At 34.5% G+C, this 11,864-nt stretch overlaps 1 long non-coding RNA gene across 2 annotated transcripts; it reads right to left on the bottom strand.

Annotated features, from left to right (window-relative positions):
- Positions 1 to 4,989: 4,989 nt before the first annotated feature.
- On the bottom strand, positions 4,990 to 7,153 carry LOC141706166 (uncharacterized). 2 transcript variants are annotated; one of them, XR_012568686.1, is made up of 3 exons: positions 6,687 to 7,153; positions 5,460 to 5,620; positions 4,990 to 5,372 (listed from the first exon to the last, which is right to left on the bottom strand). It is a non-coding gene; the product is annotated as an uncharacterized LOC141706166 (long non-coding RNA). The 2 variants fall into 2 exon arrangements; XR_012568685.1 differs by having other exon boundaries at positions 5,509 to 5,620.
- Between the last annotated feature and the right edge of the window lie 4,711 nt (positions 7,154 to 11,864).

Here is an 11,864-nt window from a genome sequence, read left to right as displayed (position 1 = left end):
TTTTAGGACTTAGCTTGTCCCTTATATTCAAACTTATCCAATCTCTTTAAGACGACACTTTTACTAACACTACTGGTCCTATTTCTATACTCATACTTTCTCTCAATACAATTTCGTCTTCTTTCTTTATCTACTTCGAGCTGCTTCAACTAATACCACTACGCTCTTGGTGTGCCGATTTAACTTAGAATTTAACAACTTTCTTTTTCCCACTTTATTCTAATAGAAATGGGGACCTACACTTGCGTTCACATGAAGCTTGATACAGTGGCATTCCAAAGCTGACATTGCTGATAAATGATCGTTCTGGTGTTTCTTTAAAACTTCACCTCTCAACATATCTTACATTTCCTAAATCATTTCCGTACTTTGACTCTCCGCATAAGGATGTTAGAAAGTGCTCGTTTTCCACTTGGTTTCTAAATGTTTAAGCATCTCTTATCATTTTTCATCAGTTAAGGCTGAAAAGTAATCTTATATATTCACGTATTATCACCTTTAAGTATTTAAGCTTCAGATTCCACTCTTTCCCATTCGTCTAATAATTTCTCGGTGGTCTTAATTACACCCAATCTTCTCTGTCGGCATAATGTATCTGTTACCATACAGCTTTGCTTAGATAGTTGTTAATGGATTAATTCAGACTCTCTTATTCCTTGAGTAGCTGAGGATGTTATAAATATATACAGTTTACTTATCCAAATACTCCTTATACACCACATTCCTTAATTCCTTATAGCCACTTGATACACTCGTCATTTCACATAATATCATCAGAGCTTGCAATGTTCTGAACTCACTTTAATCGTAATCTCTGATATTTTCTCAGGTCAGATCTTAAGTTAATTCTCAATACATAACACACTTTTTAAATTAGGTCTTATAAGTAATCAATTTTTTATAGGGTCTCACTTCTTCTTATTCATTGTTTTGTTAAACTCCCAATAATCAGTACATACTCTTATAATTTCATTCCTTTTCTCCATGAACATCACTGGTACCTTTCACGATTCATTTCTTGTAAAACCATTCCCTGGGTCTGTCTTATCCATTAGGCCTCCAATAGTTCACCTTAATTCTTTGACATGTCCCACACTTTCTAATCCATTTTGAAATATCCTTCTTATACCTGATTATCGCTGTTTTTCTTTTATTTCCATATATTTTGGCATCTCTTCAATAGAGTATATACTTTATACTATGAATTCCCTGTGGCATTTCATTTCTTAATTCTTTTACTTGTAACTTCCAAGTGCTGGAAGAGAACCTGGTGATATCATGATCATTCTCCTGGGCGCATAGATTTCCTCTCACTACTGCTAACATCATGATCCATTATCTTCTTTTGACATCTCCTTGTCTTTCTCTTAACAACTTCGACTGAAAGGTCATACTATTCATCATTGCTCTTGTTTGGATTATAAACTCTGACTCCCAATTCCAACTTCTAAAATTCCATAGAAAATTCTTCCGGTATAGTTTCTATGTCCGTTATTGCTTTCCTCTATCTTTGCTTTTCCTCGTGAATACATACTTCAACCTCTTATGGCCCGTATAGATCTTACACCTTTCTCCATACATATCATGTTTCCCAAATCTTTCAAAACGAATATTATTATTACTGTTAATCCCAATGTATGGGTAGGATACTTCTGCTCATCAGGTTTCGGTTGTCTGGATGCATATACAATAACTCTATTATGCTGCATCAACACACATCCTATTCCTAATGAGAAGCATCACTAAAAACTACCAAACCTCCTTGATACTTTTAAATTGATAAAACAGGTGCTGAAACCATTCTTTCATTTAACTCCGCAAAACTTTCCCTTCATCCTTCTCCATTTCACAAAACTTCTTGCTTTTCCCGGTTAGCTTCGTCCAAGATATTGCAACTTTCACAAAATCTTGCACAAATTTCCAATAGTAACCGACCCATGATAAAACTTCTTACTTTTGTTGGTGTTTCTGGTCTCTTTTCATTCATAGTAATTTTAACTTCTGCTGAATTTCTTTTAATCTTCTCTACATTGACTATTTATACTAAGAACTATATTTCATACAACTTATTTCTTCTCCAACTTCCCAGTCATCATTAAATGCTTTGCATTGTCCTCCGTTGACTTTAAGTATCATAATTATAACTTACTCGGATATTCCTTAAAGGTACTGTCCATCCAGTTCAAATATTACTGGTATATTGGTTAATATAAATGACAATACGAGAACAGTACTTAGTTCTGAAAATTATCCTTGATACCTCCATAGGTTTAATCTTCAATTGGTGAAATACCAAGTCTTAAATCAGTCTTATAAAAGTACTTTACTTCCTTCGTTTGATCAAACAAATCATTGGGTCAAGATAACAGATACTTGCTCTTGATAGTAAACTTGTTAAGCTCTTGCTAGTCGACGCATAATCACATACTTCCATCTTTCTTATTAACATTTAATACCGGGGCACCTTATGGGGTACCCTAGGTCTAATCACTTCTTCTAGCATTTCTTGCATTTACTTTGCTAACTCCTTCACTTTAACTGGCGCCATTCTGTGCGGGGCCTTGGACACTGGCTTCATTTCAGGTGCTAAGTCAGTCACGAACTCAATTTCTATATCCGAAGGAAATGTTGATAACTCATCCAAAACATATCTTGAAACTCCTTAATTATTATAAAATCTTCATACTTTGTTTGCTTCCGACTTTTATGTATTCCATAATCACCATAATGCTCATATCTTGACTACTGTAATCATCATTAACAAATTCGTTACCTTCTTTCATCTTCTGAACCTCCTCACCTTCCCATTTGGCATCCTCAGAATTATCCTTTCGTCACGACGGTCTGTCTGGACATCACACTTTAGTAGTCAATCCATTCCTTAGAATAATATCAAATCCTCTTATCTTCCAGGATATCAATTCTACACAACTTATTACCAGGAATCTCAATTTCACCATTGGTACTCACTTATTTAACAACTACACGTTCTTGACTTGCTAGTCCTTTAATCACAATCTTATCAATTCAACAGGGTAATTCATCTTATCAACAAAACTTTGAGAGATAAAGAATTAAGTTTCTCCCACATCTTTTAATACTTTAACGCATAAGGTATTCACCCTGATCATCCATATCATCACGTTCGTATTCTGAATAACATATTTCACAGGAAAATCGCATATTCTTGTTCTCGAAAGCGTATTCCTTATTGGAGTAGATTCCCTTGATTCTTAGTGGATTCTTCATTGGGACTAGTGATTTGCAATCCTCGCCAGGTGCCCTTATTTCCTTTCCATACATAAGATGTAGATGGAACTTCATCCACTTGATTACGGATATGTTGATTTCTGTTTGAAAACTTCTTGCAAAGAACGACAATACAACGAAATGACTAGAAGGATTCAAAATTCAACAAAAATTAGAGTTAAAAAGAAAGAAGAAGTAAGGATTTGAATATGAATGAGACAACCACATTGGTACTTAAGATGGCCAGTCTTTCGTACCATATGGCATACAACATATGATTAAGTGGCGTCCCACCCGACTCTTCGTCATTCTGACAAAGTGTCTTACCATAACACTGTTTGTCCCAATCAAAAAGCAAAAATTGAGGGAAACAATTAAATTTGAAAGGGATGCAATATCCTTCTTTTCGATATCATAGCAAGGAGTTTATTTAAGAAAAGAAGTTCATACTTATTTAGGAATCAAAAAGGGAATATACATTGTAATATTGAAGACAAGAACGATACCATTGGTTACCATCCACATTTCACTTGTATTCATCTTTCGAGCTTGTTCGATCATGTCTCCATTGTTTCATATAATAACTTTTTAGAAAATACGTTGAAATGCCTTCACAAATTAAGCATTATGGTAGATTCTTACTTGTCACGTCTTGCGTCTTTGACATCACACCTCTGCATATAATGCTTTAACAACTCGATCATAATGACGTCCCTACCAGACAATCCTTGAGTTTCCTTTTTGAATTTAGAATAACCCCGAAGCATTCAACATAGCGATCCTTGTGTTAATAATATTCTTCATTTTAGGAAATCTGGAAATCTTCTCAATTTCTTTCAGTCATACTCAGACTTCTGTCAGATCAGTGAATTCTTTGAACTTGGATAATCCTGTAATTGGATGAGTAATTGCTCCGTACACTGATTCTGTTGTTAATCTTTATCAAACAATATGTGTACCTTTCTGTTGAGAATAACCCACTTCTTCATAATCGCGGATCACCACTACTAGAAATATGGGATCAGACATCGGTTCAGAACCGATGTTAAAAAAAATCTGAACCGATGTCTTCGCGTGTGATGTTAAATGTCATCAGCCTTTGACATCGGTTAACAGCCGATGTCTATTACAGTGCTATACATCGGTTTTAAGAATAAATGTGATGTCTTTGTAACAAATTTCAGCTTATATTACAGTATTTTTAGGTGAATATGAGTATATTATGAGGTATTTATCCATTAAAACATGAAACCTATAAGCTCTAAAAGCCATTTATTAAAAAAAATTCGAACAAACCGATGTGAAATGCTTGATCAGACATCAGTTAGATTTGTTGCCCGATGTGAAATGTCTGATCAGACATCGGTTAAATTGGCCCCCCAATGTAAAATGATGGATAAGACATGGGTGTTCTTCACGAAACTGATGTTAAATCTTTTTGTTTAACATCAGCCAATTTCTCTAACCGATGTTATTTGACTTAAAATACATTGAGTTTCTTTTCAGAACCGATGTCAAATGTCTATTTCACATCGGTTTTTTAGTTCTTTTTTGTTTAATATAATTTTACATGATGTCTTTTGTACATTTTTTATATCGGTTTACATTTACCATTGTGATGTTAATCTGGTGTAAATTACATGCCATCCTGGTCCTATTTTACAGCCACATGAACCAATTTCATCTAAACAACCAAAAAAATACCAAACAATGCAACATCCAACAAAACATAAAGCTACATTGATACCAAATTTCTTAACATATAATATTCTAACAATCAATTCGGACATACATTCCAAGTCTAAAATACACATCCCAACCAATAACAATAAAAGAACTTAGTTATCCAGACTCTTTTAACTAAGGACTTGTCAAGAGTTTATACATGACCAAAAAAATTAAAGTAAAACGCATACTTGAATACACAAGTTCAGGAATGGGCTAATCTATTTCTTCAAGCTATCACGGATTAGTCCATATATTTTTTCAGTACAAGCCGTTAAGTGTTGCTTAAACAGCAGAGCCGTATACTTGGCTTGTATTTTCAATTGTGTGTTTGGCTTTCCCTCCATTCCAGTGTACCCACTGAAGATTTCCTTTCCCATTAAAGATGCACGAAAACCCTGTACATATAAGTAGACTTTTAAAAACTGAGTCAACATATGGTAATTTCCTACTATAAAATTTAAGCTCTAATTTGAAAAGTTAACTTGTGCCATTCTGTCAAACAGGGTTGTAGGAGAAGTTCGATGACGCTACCGAAGAACTGGGATTCCTCTATTTCTTTAAGTCTGTCTTTGCTCTCATTTTGAACTTCATTAAACATGCACAGAAACTCATCAGCTCTCTTTCTCAACTCTGTTATCTCTTCCTGCATGTATAGAATTTGTATTATAATAAAACAAATAATCACATGTTTTTGCAGGACTAACAAATATGTTCTTAATTGGACTTTATAGAAAATGGAATAACTATATAAGATATAATGCATTATACGAGAGTCTTTAATGAAACAAACAAATTTGCTAATGAAACTAGTAAAATTTTAAACTACTGCGATGATGATGGCATTTCCAGGCCTGATACTCTGCCGAAAATTTTCATTATTATCGACATGATTGCAACTGGAATAGGCTTCTATTACTATCAGCATCCTCTACTAGAACCCTAACAAATTAGTAATTCAGCCACACACAATCACATATTAATGTACAGTTACATATACTACTGCTAAACAGATACTTTTTATGCTCATCACTTCAATTAGATAAGAAATGTAAAAATTAATTAAGCTACAAGACAGCGTAGACTTATCAGAAAATAGTAAAAGCGCAAAGAAGATTGTATATTCTGTAATTTCTCTGTAATTGATTGTTCTTTTGGATAGTAAAGATTAGTCACTTATTTAATCACCAAATAATATTTATCAAAGTTAATCGAAATATTTTACTAGACCCTCTATTTTGGGCCTGGTTGGAGCATCTCAAGTTCAAAATGGCAGGCTTTTTAGCTTTCTTTTGGAGTTCACTACAATGATAGCCTCATGTATTTTGATGCCACATGCACTTCATAATTGAATGATTATAAAATTTATGTTGTATCATATACACAACTAAATTGAATATAAAGTCTTTCCAACTACAATATGTTTCTTTATTAAAAAGGAAAAACAGAACGGCTGTGTACATTACTTATATAAATTTTTGCCTTCTACATGCTCAGGAATATGTGTAAAGGCTAAAGCCATACAACCAGTAAGGTTAATACCTGCGTTTATTTTAGCAAGGTAAAAGATGACACTTTAATCATATTTCTAGGTTATATCAATACAAAACATATAGACAAGCACAAGCTTACTCAAAACAAAACATATAGATAAGCTAATATTACATTAGAAAAAATATATAAAAGTGATATTTGGAGTAGTAGAAGAGTACCTGGCGTCGGAAACTCTACTGTCTGAATCTGTGTGATCATAGGCAAAGTTTTATGTCTCATATGGAATGGTATCAAACTCTGAATGATAATAAGAATTATTAGAAAAGGAACTGGTAGAACAAAAAAGTGTCGGCTCTACTACTTGGCAACCACAGGAAAGGGAACTTTCCACATCAGATATATCTATATCTTGTACCTGAGCATGTAAGGGTAAACAAAAGTAGGATGCTGCAAGAAACAAAAGTCAAGTAAAAAATAGCAGCAATTGTCCATACCAATACTAGTAGATGGCAGATAGCTATGTCTAACTGCAACATCATGTTGTGAGTATCCTCATATCCTAACCTCACTATTATCTTAGCTATATAAAATAGATGTATATGTAAATAGGCCGTTACTGTGGTAGGTGAAGAGCATGACATGCATGACATTGGGGGAGGGAGTTGGACTTTGTTACCAGAAGAAGAGTAGCAAGTTTAGTGGAATTTAATTAGTTAGTGTATAAATAATAGTAATCAAGTGTTTGATAAATATTAGATTGAAATATATTAGGAGAGGGATGGAATGCATGAGCTAATGAAAAATAGGGCTACAAGCCCCTAACTACCTTGTTAAGAGTCCTTCATTTCGTATTAGTTTCATGTTCTTCATGCCTCTTATACTCTATAACTTCTAATCAAACATATATGTTTCTTCCTGTATAGATCTTGGAAAACAATCAAATACTATCAAACTTCATGACTTTCTGATTAGTTTACTTTTTTATAATCAAGGACCAGACTTAAATAGTATACTTTTAGAAATCTTAATAGCCATGCAGGATGACCCTGGCTACAGGCGAGCAAGACTTGCGTCTAGGGCCTCCTACACTCAAGGGCCCAAAAATTATTAACTCCTTTAAGTAAATATAATATGATATTGAACTTTTTCTCATCATAGTAGATTCCCTTGTCAACGATTGAAGTAAAGCTATATGAGCTTTAAGAAATGTTTGGTTACAGAACTAGAGAATACAGACTCTATCACTGATCAAAGATCTGAAAGACAATCCATATTCTACGCACATTGTTGCATGTTCATGTCTAGTGCCATTATATACATTGTTGCCTCTTAAACCCTCAAGAAATTAGATTGCATGTCGATTTATTTCTTGTAAACCAGTGAGCATCAGGTTATGGTTTAATGTTTCCTACCAGGAAGGACTTGGGGGAATAGGTATCCGAAAAGCGCTATACAGCCTATACTTACTTCCTCAACTTCTCTTAGGAGGCTTAATTAGGAAGATACAGAGCAAATACGGTAAACTCTACCCTGTGTTCTTAAAATTGTTTTCATTTACTACTTTTTTACTTTTTAGTGGTTATGGTCTGCTAAAATCTTAAAATTAGTTACATGATAGGATTTATAAGACTACTAGTACTAGTATAGCTTTCTGGTTGAAACATTGTTACTTTGTTGTATTGACTGTTGATTGGATAATCATCTTTTTAATGAATAGTTGAGCTGTGAAATACAAAATTTGATAAGTTGAATCTTTATATTAACTAAAAATACATGGTTCAACCATGTTGTAACAAGTAACACATGTTCTTCAGGAAAAAAGAAAATAAAAGAAATACAACGACTGGTAGGATTTGCAGAACTAGACGATATTTTGATAAGAAAACTCAGTAATTTTCATAAACAGTTGTTGTGCAATATCAATTAAGTAGAGGTATCTCAAGATCGACACTTTCAGATCAACAATAGTTCGATAAACTTTCATTATTCAACTAAATCAACATCGCTTTAGATCAATAACATATATAGATAACACAAACATCCATACATATGAAAAAAAAAGATAATTCAACAAAATCAGCCAACATATCAAATTGCACATTCAATAACATATATAAATTAACATATGTAACACAAGAGAGAGAATTACCTTAAACTCGATTCAAACCCTAAAGGCCCAAATTGAACTCGAATGAAGCCCCAAACTTGAAACAGGTCCTAATTTCGAAATTAGCACTGAGAAAAAGAGAAAAATCAAATCAATTGAAAAAACCCTAAAATAAGGGTGCACATATGTGTAAGAAAGAGGAGAGAGGGGAGTGCGGAGATGTGTGTGTAATAAAGAAGTAAGTGTGTGTTCACATACAGTGTGTGTATAGCAGGGAGGGAGGGGGAGAGAGGGAGAGAGCACGAGGGAGAGGGAGAGAGAGAGATGTACACAAGAACTCGATGATATTTTTGGAACGAAACCCATGGCCCTTTTCAAGCTCTAAAGCCACTATTTAGGTCTAACCTTACCAATTTGAAGCTCAATTTGGTTCCTAATCAGATCCAATTTTAGTGTCGATTATATACTAGTTTCTAATTAGGGTTTACGAGTGGGAGTGGCAAGAAAAGAAAGAAAGAGAAGAGAGATGAGTGAGAGTCGTGGTGTTTGAGATGAAGTTGAGGTTCGAGAGAGAGAGAGGTGCCAGAGAGAGAGTCGGGCGTGCAAGTAAAGAGGGAAAGAGGGGAGATAGTTTTGGAAAGAGGGAAATGAAATATGTGTAAAGGGGGAACAATTTTTTTGTTAAAATTAAAGGGGGGAAAACTGTACTGAAATCTAGGGAAAAAAGATAAGTAAATTTTTATTTTTTTTAAAAAGGCCATAGACAACGGTTAACAAAATTAACCGATGTCAAAGCTAAACGCATATATTTGGCTTTTTTAATTTCTGAACATAGACAACGCCTACTATATGAAACCGATGTCAGTATTCTTATTCAACATCGCTTTTTTCTAAACCGATGTTAAACATGATTTTAACATCGGGTGTATTACATGCCGATGTCTAAGCACCGATGTCGTATCAACTATTTTTAGTAGTGCACTTTATCCTCTGAATTAACAATATTAAGTCTGAAACAGCATTCTTCCAGGTAATCCGGGCTTTCTAACAAACAAGAAACTCAAGTAGTAACTTGACAACCAATGTTTAAAAATCATTTTATTCGAAAAGGCTTTTAGAAATTTGTAAAGGAAAATCTTTTTCGAAAACTTGTTTTAAAAGTTTGGAAAATCACAAACCTGGTTGTCTTTACAATATGAGTTGGTTATTGTCCTTCCGACCTATAATAAGGTACCATATTAAAGAAACAATTACATAAAAATTCATTCACTCGAATCTACCTTTTCTCCTTTATCGGGTCCATTTGCCTTCCTTAACCGACGAAAACTTCAATTGTCGTTGCATATTATCTTATTCGTAGGTTCACGTCAAAGCTTCCATACTGGTAATACTCCCGACATTCCCGTTGCAGTAGTTAGGTAAAACAGGCTATCCAATAGTCAATAAGTCTATTTCATAGAACAAAATTTGCTCGTATCACATCACATTACTACTTTACATATTGCATTTATCATATCATCATCATTTAATTTCACAAAAATCCCAGGTTTATACTTTTCTCTCTTATTCTTTCAAAATTCATCCAGTTCATCCCATACTTATTCACGGGTGGCTTAGTCACTAAGGGCTTCTTTTAACCCGATAACAGCTATCCTCTGAACACTTAAATCTCCTTTCTAAACTTCGTCTCCTCTATTTATAACTCAAGCGCTCACCATTTACTGTAGCTCTCGAATCCATCCTCGTAGGTACAATCGCTTCATAGGACAAGTTCTAAACTGGGGGTATAGAACAGGATGTAGGGTAAACTAAAGAGATACGCTCACAGCCGAATGTCCAGTGAAAGAAGAATAAACAGATGGAGGTTCTTGAATAGGTAATCTCATATCAAAAGGTGGAAAAGTAGCGTAGAATAGCTTGAAGAAGTGCACCCGTTATAACAGAAGGTAATGCCATTAATACTGGTAGAGGAACAAGGTGCAATTCCAATCTGAGAGAAGATGACGATCCTCGAACGGAAAGCTCCAAATGATCAAATAACACCGCAAAATCAAGATCTGCCATTGCGGTTGTCTGGAATTCATGTCGCAAGCTGAGGATCCCGAATCGCAACACGAACCGTGCTGAAGACTTACTATATAGTCGCACTCATCCTCACAACGTCTTATCTTTCTGTTTCCTATTCCTAATCCTAACCCTCTACCCAATCCCGACAATCTAGGCTTGTTTCAGTGACTTATAACCTGTAGCTCTGATACCAACCTGTGGCGCCCTCTAAACCCGGGTCAGAAGTTTGGGGTCCACAACACATACTCAATATATAAACCTGTATATAAAATATTATTTGCAATGACCCTGCTTTAAATAACCACGGATCGCAACAGGTTAAAGTATGAAAACAAGCCACAACCTTAACTTTATTACAACGTACCAAATCCCAACTAACTTAACTTACAATTGATAATAAAATCATTCTTACAATCTGACTACCTATATACCGCATGAAGCTTCTGCTAGCTCGATTCAACTCACTGGAACCTTAGCCCGCCCTTTGGACTGAGGAACTTCACTATCATTCACATTCTTTTCAACTGTAAAATATATAAAAGAATCGCAAGGGTGAGCTAACTAACTCAGCAAGTCATAATAGTGATAACTATAGTGAAACAATGATCAAATAAGATGATTCAAAGGAATCAAGTTGCTTTTTAACTAATCATTAGAATTGGATATTCATTTTAAGTTTTAAAAACCAAGGTTAGGCAGCTGATCAGTCACGCACTAACCCCGAGCAAGCACAAAGCACTGCTCTAATTACTGGATCCAAGGCACACATTGGCCTAACTTGACCATTTGTATGGTCTGACCACGAATCTGGTCCACATATATAAAAACTATCCAATCCTAAAGCAGTTCAATATGATAAACGATATAATTCAATAAAACAAGTTCATAATCAACGATGGTTAAACACTTAAATAAAAGCATAAGGAAACTTATGGATATCTCAAGGGAATTTCAGGGTATGTATAAGAAACGGTTTTCAATTTGTACCAACATCAGGTATTAGGTCAGAAATGATTTTTTTTTCAGGGTATAGTTCTTTAATGTTATAAAGAATGGTTGCAGTATAAAAGTTTCTGTGTTTTCAAACAATTTTGTTTCAGTGTTTGGTGTTCGGTAGTTATACCTTTGGGGAGTAGTATCATATTGACGTGATTTGGTATCTGAGGATCAACAAAAGATGGTTTACAAAGAATAAGGCTTACGGGTCAAGATCAAGAAAGAA

The sequence above is a fragment of the Apium graveolens genome, chromosome 2 (assembly GCF_009905375.1).
Source record: "Apium graveolens cultivar Ventura chromosome 2, ASM990537v1, whole genome shotgun sequence".
Taxonomy (NCBI): Eukaryota; Viridiplantae; Streptophyta; class Magnoliopsida; order Apiales; family Apiaceae; genus Apium; species Apium graveolens.
This window is presented reverse-complemented; position numbering and strand designations above follow the sequence as displayed.